General features: G+C 45.7%; 1 protein-coding gene and 1 pseudogene across 6 annotated transcripts in view; both read left to right on the top strand.

Moving 5' to 3' along the window:
* Positions 1-7,227, top strand: part of Bcl2l13 (BCL2-like 13 (apoptosis facilitator)) — a 78,871-nt gene that overhangs the window by 29,876 nt on the left and 41,768 nt on the right. The gene's annotated exons all lie outside the window — the stretch shown is intronic.
* On the top strand, positions 2,595-3,401 carry LOC102004556 (annotated as a pseudogene).

Consider the following 7,227-nt stretch of genomic DNA (forward strand, 5'->3'; position numbering starts at 1 on the left):
TTGAGACAGGGTCTCGCTGTGCAGTTCTGGCTGGCCTTGAGCTCACTTTATAGCCCAGGCTGGCCTCGAACTCAAAACGATCCTCCTGCCTCAGCCTCCCGAGTGCTGGGATTACAGGCATGCGCCACCATGCCCAGCTTCCATTCGCTTTTGAAGAATATGGTTTGCTTTCAAGTTTGGTTTCCTATCACCAATGTAGAAAGAAGAGTTCCAATTTCCATATCTTTGCCAGCACTTTATCCCTGTCTTCCTTTATGGTACTAGGGATTGAACCCAGGGCCTTTGTGTTGGGTTATGTCCTCGGACCTTTTTAGTTTTTGTTTTGAGACAGTCTCACTTACTAATTTAGCCAGGCTGGGCTCGAATTTGCAGTCCTTATATTTTGGATACCAGACCCTCATTAGATACGATTTCTAGATATTTTTCTTTCATTTTTGATGTGTCTTTTCACTTTCTTGGTTTAGTATTCTTCAGTGCGCAAGTATTTTTTTTATTTTGATGAAGGCCAGCTTATGTTTTGTTTGATTTCTTGTCCTTTTAATCCCTTGAATTTAGGCCTATGGTCCATTTTGAACTAGTTTTTGTATATTGTATGAACTAGGGGCTCCAGATTAAATTTTTTTTTTTTTTTTTTGGTGACAGGGTCTTGCTATGTACTCCAGGCTGGCTTTGAACTTACTATGTATCTCAGGCTGGCCTTGAACTTTGTGGTGATCATCCTGTCTTAGTCTCCCAAGTGCTGAGATTGCAGGTGTGCACCACCATGCCTGGCTCCAGATTAATTCTTTTGCACAAGGATATCCAAGTTGTCCCACCACCGTTTGTTGGAAAGTCTATTCTTTCCCCTATGAATTGCCTTGGTACTCTTCCAGAAAATCCATTGACCATAAATATATTCATTTGTAGCTTTTTTTTGGCTTTTTGAGACAGGATCTCACTATGCAGTTCAGGCCGGCCTTGAACTCACTTAGGAGCCCAGGCTGGCCTTGAACTCGCAGCAGTCCTCTTGCCTCAGCCTCCCGAGGGCTGGGATTACAGGCGTGTACCACCACACCTGGCCTGTTTGTAGCTTCTTAATTCAGTTCTTTTGGCCTGTATGTCAATTTTGTGTGTGTGTGTGTGTGTGTGTGTGTGTGTGTGTGTGTGTGTTTGAGACAGGGTCTTGCTATGCGGTTCCGGCTGGCTTTGAGCTTACTTTGTAGCCCAGGCTAGTCTTGAACTCACAACGATCCTCCTGCCTCAGCCTCCTGAGTGCTGGGATTACAGGCATGTGCCACCACGCCCTGTATCAATTATTATATAGTTTATTTTTTTCTGTTTTTTTTTTTTTGAGATGAGGTCTCATTATATAGTGCAGACTGTCCTTAAACTCACTGTATAGCCCAGGCTTGCCTAAAACTTGTGCAATCCTCCTGCCTCAGCCTCTCGAGTGCTGGAATTACAGTTGAATGCTACCAGGTGCAGCATAATATACTATTTTGATCATTGAAGCTTTAGAACACACTTTGAAATTGTGAAGACCTCCAACTTTGTTCTTTTTCAAGGTTATTTTGACTTCCTTGTCTGTTGCAGTTCCATATGAATTTTAGAGTTGGGTTGTCCATTCCTGGGGAAAATCCCCATCTTGATGGCTTTTCTTGAATCTTAAATCACTTTGGGGCTGGGGAGTACTGTATTGCCATGTCAGATCACCTTTTCGAGACAGATTTGTGTAACCTCATTTGGAATGTATTTTTTCTGGAGATGGGTAGTGTTTTATTCTTTTCTTAGCTTTTCTGTCAGGAACAGATGTCGACCCTGACTTCTATGAAACCAGACCTGGGGTGGTGGGTACCTGGTGGATTTTCTCTGAATTCTTCTCTCTTAAATCTGTCTCCCCTCATTCTCTCTTTGGAAACCTGTTTGGAAGTGTGAGGGAGGCGGGAACACTAGACACCTGAAAACTGCCGTCGCAGTTGGCTTTTTGTGCATGTGTGGTAGAGGGAATTGAAACCAGGAGTACTCTGCCACTGAGCTGCATCTCCCTTCTTAAACATCAGTCAGTTAATTCATGCATTATCCATCCTTCCATCTGACCATCCGCAGTCTTGGGGATTGAATCCAGGGCCTTCACATTGAGCCCTTCTAAAATTTTCTTTATTTTGATATTTGTTTTGGACATCGAGCGGGAATTTGCCTTGGAACTGTGGTGTTACAGAGTAAAGGCAGGAAGGGGCGGGCCGGGTGGGCCGGGCGAGCAGGCGGATCGGCCAGCGAGTGGGGAGCCAACCCCCAGCGAGGGAGTCTCGCCATCTGCCGCTTACGCATCCAGCTGCGCGCCCGCCTCGCCAGCCCGAGCCCCTCCATCGCCCACGCAGGTTTGGCCACCTGGCCTGCCTGCTGCAGCCTTGGTGGCAGCCCCGGGGGAGCACTGGTGGCCCTTCCCTTCCGTCCTCAGGATTTGTGGGGGTTTTTTTGTTTTTTGAGACAGGGTCTCAGTATGCAGTTCAGGCTGGCCTTAAGCTCACTTTGTAGCCCAGGCTGGTCTCCAACTCAAAATGATCCTCCTGCCTCAGCCTCCTGAGTGCTGGCATTACAGGCGTGCGCCACCACGCCCGGCCATCCTCAGGATTTGAAGGTGGCTACCCAGTCAGTGCCAAAAGCTGTGCTAAAGAGCACTGCCAAGATGTCTCAAAGTGAGCACTTTAGTAATATGCTGAGGAACAAACAGCAGAGGCCAGTGAATACTCGGGCTTTGATGCAGCACAGCAGCCCCCAGCCAGCGCCAGAAAGAGAAGACCGGCCTGGCAGGTGGAGAAGAGAGCCTCCGTCCAGGCGGCACTGAAACCTAAGCAGAAGAGCTTACAGCAGCGCTTAAAGCAAATAACGTCCAGGCACGGTGAGGCCGACGCACAGTGCCCTGGCCAGGGGAGCCGTGGAGGACGAGGCCTGCCCATAGTCCAGAGGCCTGCCCAGAGGAGGACTGCATGCGGACACAACCGGAACCCTGCTTAGGGGCGGGATGTCGCTCTGAGGTCAAAACCTGCTTCGAGGTAGAGGAGCCGTAGCTCCCCAGGGGGCTTAAGAAGAGGTGGTGTTCGAGGCTGTGGAGGTCCCAGGAGAGGGGGCCTAGGGCGTGGAGCTGTGGGTCATGGCCGAATCAGTGGTAGAGGTCGGGGTGAGATAGGTCGGGAAAGAGGGTGCTTTGGGGGCCGAGGCTGGGGACTACCCAGGGGACCGGGCAGAGGCGCTCTTACTCGCCATGTACTGACCAAGGAGCAGCTGGACAGCCAGTTGGATGCCTACGTGTCAAAAACTAAAGCACACCTGGATGCCGGGGCGGACGCCTGCATGGCACACCCAGGTCCTGAAACGGACGCTTGAAGCCCGCCCGCCTGCCCTTCTGGGAGAGTCTTGTTAAAGTTCCCGCGTCTGTGAGCAGCCTGGGGATGGCACGGAGAGAAGCCCGGTTGGTGCTAGAAGGACCTGCCATAACAGGCTGTGGAGCTCTGCCCCAGTGTGTGCATTTTGTGTGTTCCTTTTGCTTTTGTTTTATTTATTTATTTATTTATTTATTTCGGTTTTTCTCCGGTACCGGGAACCGAACTCACGACCTTGCGCTTGCCAGGCAGGCGCTTTTGCCGCTGAGCTAAATCCCCAGCCCCCTCCTTTTGCTTTTGATACTGTGTTGTATGAAAACTTTTTCCTCTGATTTGGTTGGATGTTTTTTGTTGTTTTTTTCCCCTCACCCAGACTTCTCTTGGAACATGAATTGGCCTTGTGGGTGGAACCCTTACCCTGCCTCTGCCTTCTGTCACCTGCCACACACTCTGACTTCTAATGGCTCCTGCCTTTGTCTCTGGGCCCCCACCATGTGGCCCCAGACAGAGCTAGTGCTCCCACCTACTGCCTTGTGTCTGAGTGGGAATTCCGTTGTTCACCTTCTTTATTTGGCTCTTAGTGTTAGGGAGATGTGGAGCTCAGAAATGCATTCAGCTGAGCTGATAACGTAGGTGCACTGATTTGCTACAGGGCCACATGACAGGTAGCACCTTCAGTTGCTTTGAAATGACTACCATGTGTGCTGACACCCACGGAGGGTAGCCGGCGTGCTGAGTTGAATATGTGTACTTTCTCCCCACAACTGAGAGTTTAAAGCTTCCCCTGGGCCTTGTGTCATGTCCAGAGAGGTTGAGTTGCTTCCTCTTAGACCACAGGGGAGGAAGCCAGCTGGTTTGGTAGATGCGGCAGAAGGGAAAAGAATGGGAGAGCACTGGCAGACAGACTAACTGCCAGAGGGTGGAGGGTTCGGGAGCTGTTCAGGGTGAAATCCATTATTCTCTTGTTTGGGCTTGTCTTTCCTTTAAAGGTTTAAGTTTGACCATAATCCGCTAGTTGTTGGAGTTGCAGTGGAATCTTATGTTTCTGGCTCATTACAACAAATTGTTCTCTCAAATCCAAAAAAAATTTTTTTTTAAATTTTGAGACAGGTTCTTGTTGGCTCATGTTGGACTTGAAACTTGTGATCTTCTTGCCTTAGCATCCCAGAATCCTGGCACTATGAGTGCACCGCTACAGCCAGCTTTTTATTTTGACACAAGGTCTCATCAAGTTGTCCAGGCTGGCCTTGAACTTGTCATTTTTTTCCTCAGCCTCACCCAAGCATCTGGGGATTATAGACAGGTACAACAACCTGTAATCCCAGGCAGTGTTTTGTTGTGTTTTTTTTTTTTTTGTTTGTTTGCTTTGTTTTTTTTTTTTGAGACAGGGTCTCCCTATATAGCCCAGGCTGTCCTTGAACTCACAGTGTAGCCCAGTTTGGCCTCAAACTCACAGCAGTTCTCCTGCCTCAGCTGCCCGAGTGGGATTACAGGTGTGTGCTACCATGGCTGGCTAGCGTTTTGTTTTTAAAATTGATTTTTTAATTGCTAGTCCAGTAAGGTATCGTTTAGGTTATTTATTGTTGCTATTTAATGAATAATTGAACCATGTTGTCTGTGTGTTCAGTAGACATTTTTAATTTGATTGTAATTAGTTGGCTTGTCTAGAACTTGTTTGTTTTGTTTTTTTGAGGCAGGGTCTCACTATGTATTTCAGGCTGGCCTTGAACTCACTATGTAGTCCAGGCTGGTTAAACTTATGGCAGTCCTCCTGCCTCAGCCTTCCAAGTGCTGGGATTATAGGCATGTGCTGTCACACCCGGCTAAAACATTATTTGGTAAGACTCCTCATGTAAAAACTTGAATCAAAGACCTTTGGCACCATATGATGCATACGAGGCCTGGAAACCTGCCTTTTAATATATTTTATAGATGAGGATGATGATTTGGTAATGCTGGGAATTGAACCTGGGACCATACGTGCTTGGATGCTAGGCAAGTGCTCTACCACTGAGTTATACCTTATCCTCAGTAGATAGTTTTAATGTGCTTCAGTTTGGGAAATCAGATTTAGGGAGTATTTTGTTCTCAGAAGTCAAGCATGTCCAACTGGTCACAACTCGTTAATCAGATACCCTGAATGAATTTCAGCTCTGAATAAATTTTAGGGCTGGGATATGACTATTGCTGACTCATCTGACTCTCCATTTGAAACTGAGGTGGGTGGGATTTAGTGTGCTGCAGTCTGTTTATCTTTGAAATATTTTCTCCTGGGTTTGTAGTGCAGGATTTATGCTGTATGGGCCCCACTGTGAACCTCCATCCTTTAGAAAGTCTGTTGGAGAGGATTAATGAAATGGAAACATCACTGAGTCTGTCTGTGTCGTTGGCTGGCTAAGTAGCCTTTTGTACGCAAACAGCGGTAGACTTTTTCAGGTTTAGGCTTTCCACATGGCTTCTTATCAAGTGTGACAGCTTGTCCTGTGCAATCAGCGTCACATTAGTCTCGTGAAAATAGGCACTGCTTTTGTTTAATCTGAAGGGGAGAGGCGTATGGTAACTAAGACATTATTGTCGTTTGCTTTGTAGAATGTTGGTATTGGTGGTGGTGTGATGGGGTGTGTGGGTGTGTTTTGGGTATATGGATTTTGTAAAAAGAGGCAGGTGACAGATGGCAGAGTGTCATGCATTCCTTATTTGTCACTGTGTGTCCATGTTCTAGGGCTCAATAATAGCATTTCTTTTTTGTCACTATATGTAAAAAATTATAATTGTACATTCTAGGGTTCAGTCATAATTTTACTTATCAGAAGATCTAGTTTCTAATCGTGTTTCTCTGGTTTTTTAGAGCCTGGGCAAATTATTAAAATTTGGAGTCCACAAGAGACTTGACAGGCTTTATGTACTGTAAATGTAAAATTTGGTTCAGTCATTGATGAAAACACTCAGGAGACAATAGTTGAGTTGTGTTTCTTTTGTTTTTTCTGTATCATGATCTCTCACCCTAAATAAATGGTCTATTCATTGCGCTCTGTATGTGGTTGATTTATTATTTTCTTTCATGTAAAATGAGTTCTCATTTTATTTATTTCTTTAAACTTTTGTCATTTAAGTAGCCTCAATATATATGGATGACTGATTTTTTTGATAGCTGATTATTTAATTCCTCAGAATTTATGTGTCACTTTTATGTTTTGCCTGTATAAATCACATGTACATTCAGAGAGGTTTCTTAAGATCTCGCCCCAGCAACACTGTCGTTTGTACTGGAGGATGCGGTGGCGTTTTAATCATACGTGTTTACTGCACGTTGTCAGGCTGGGAGTCTGCATCTCAGTAGATAGTGGTAGCTTCCACTGACACCTGTTTGAGCAGTTTTTAAGTCCGTGCTTGACGTAAGTCTTACACAAAGGAAATACATCAAAGTGCTTATCATCTGGCCAGAAAAATGATAAAGTATAAAGATATCAAAGAGTGGAGTACAATGTATATTTAAGTGTCAAATTATGTGGCACAGACTAAATGATATTAAATGTTTCACTGACTTTTAAAAATGATTAGTGTCACTGAAGACATTGTAGAGAAGTGGAGACAATTGAACTGGTCCTTGAAGGGTGGAGAGAACCTGAAGAATCAGGAAAAGGAAGGGCAGGGGCAGTCCATGGAAGGGAAAGAGGTAACTCATTGTGTTTTGTTTGTTGGATAGTAAAGAAATTAGCAGTGAGTTCACACTGAATTATTTTTGATAAAAATTCCTCACCGGGGCTAGGGACTTAGCTCAGCGGCAAAAGCGCCTGCCTGGCAAGCGCAAGGTCGTGAGTTCGGTTCCCGGTACCGGAGAAAAACCAAAAACCAAAAAAAAAAAAAA

The sequence above is a fragment of the Chinchilla lanigera genome, unplaced genomic scaffold (assembly GCF_000276665.1).
Source record: "Chinchilla lanigera isolate Chin_1 unplaced genomic scaffold, ChiLan1.0 scaffold00053, whole genome shotgun sequence".
Lineage (NCBI taxonomy): Eukaryota > Metazoa > Chordata > Mammalia > Rodentia > Chinchillidae > Chinchilla > Chinchilla lanigera.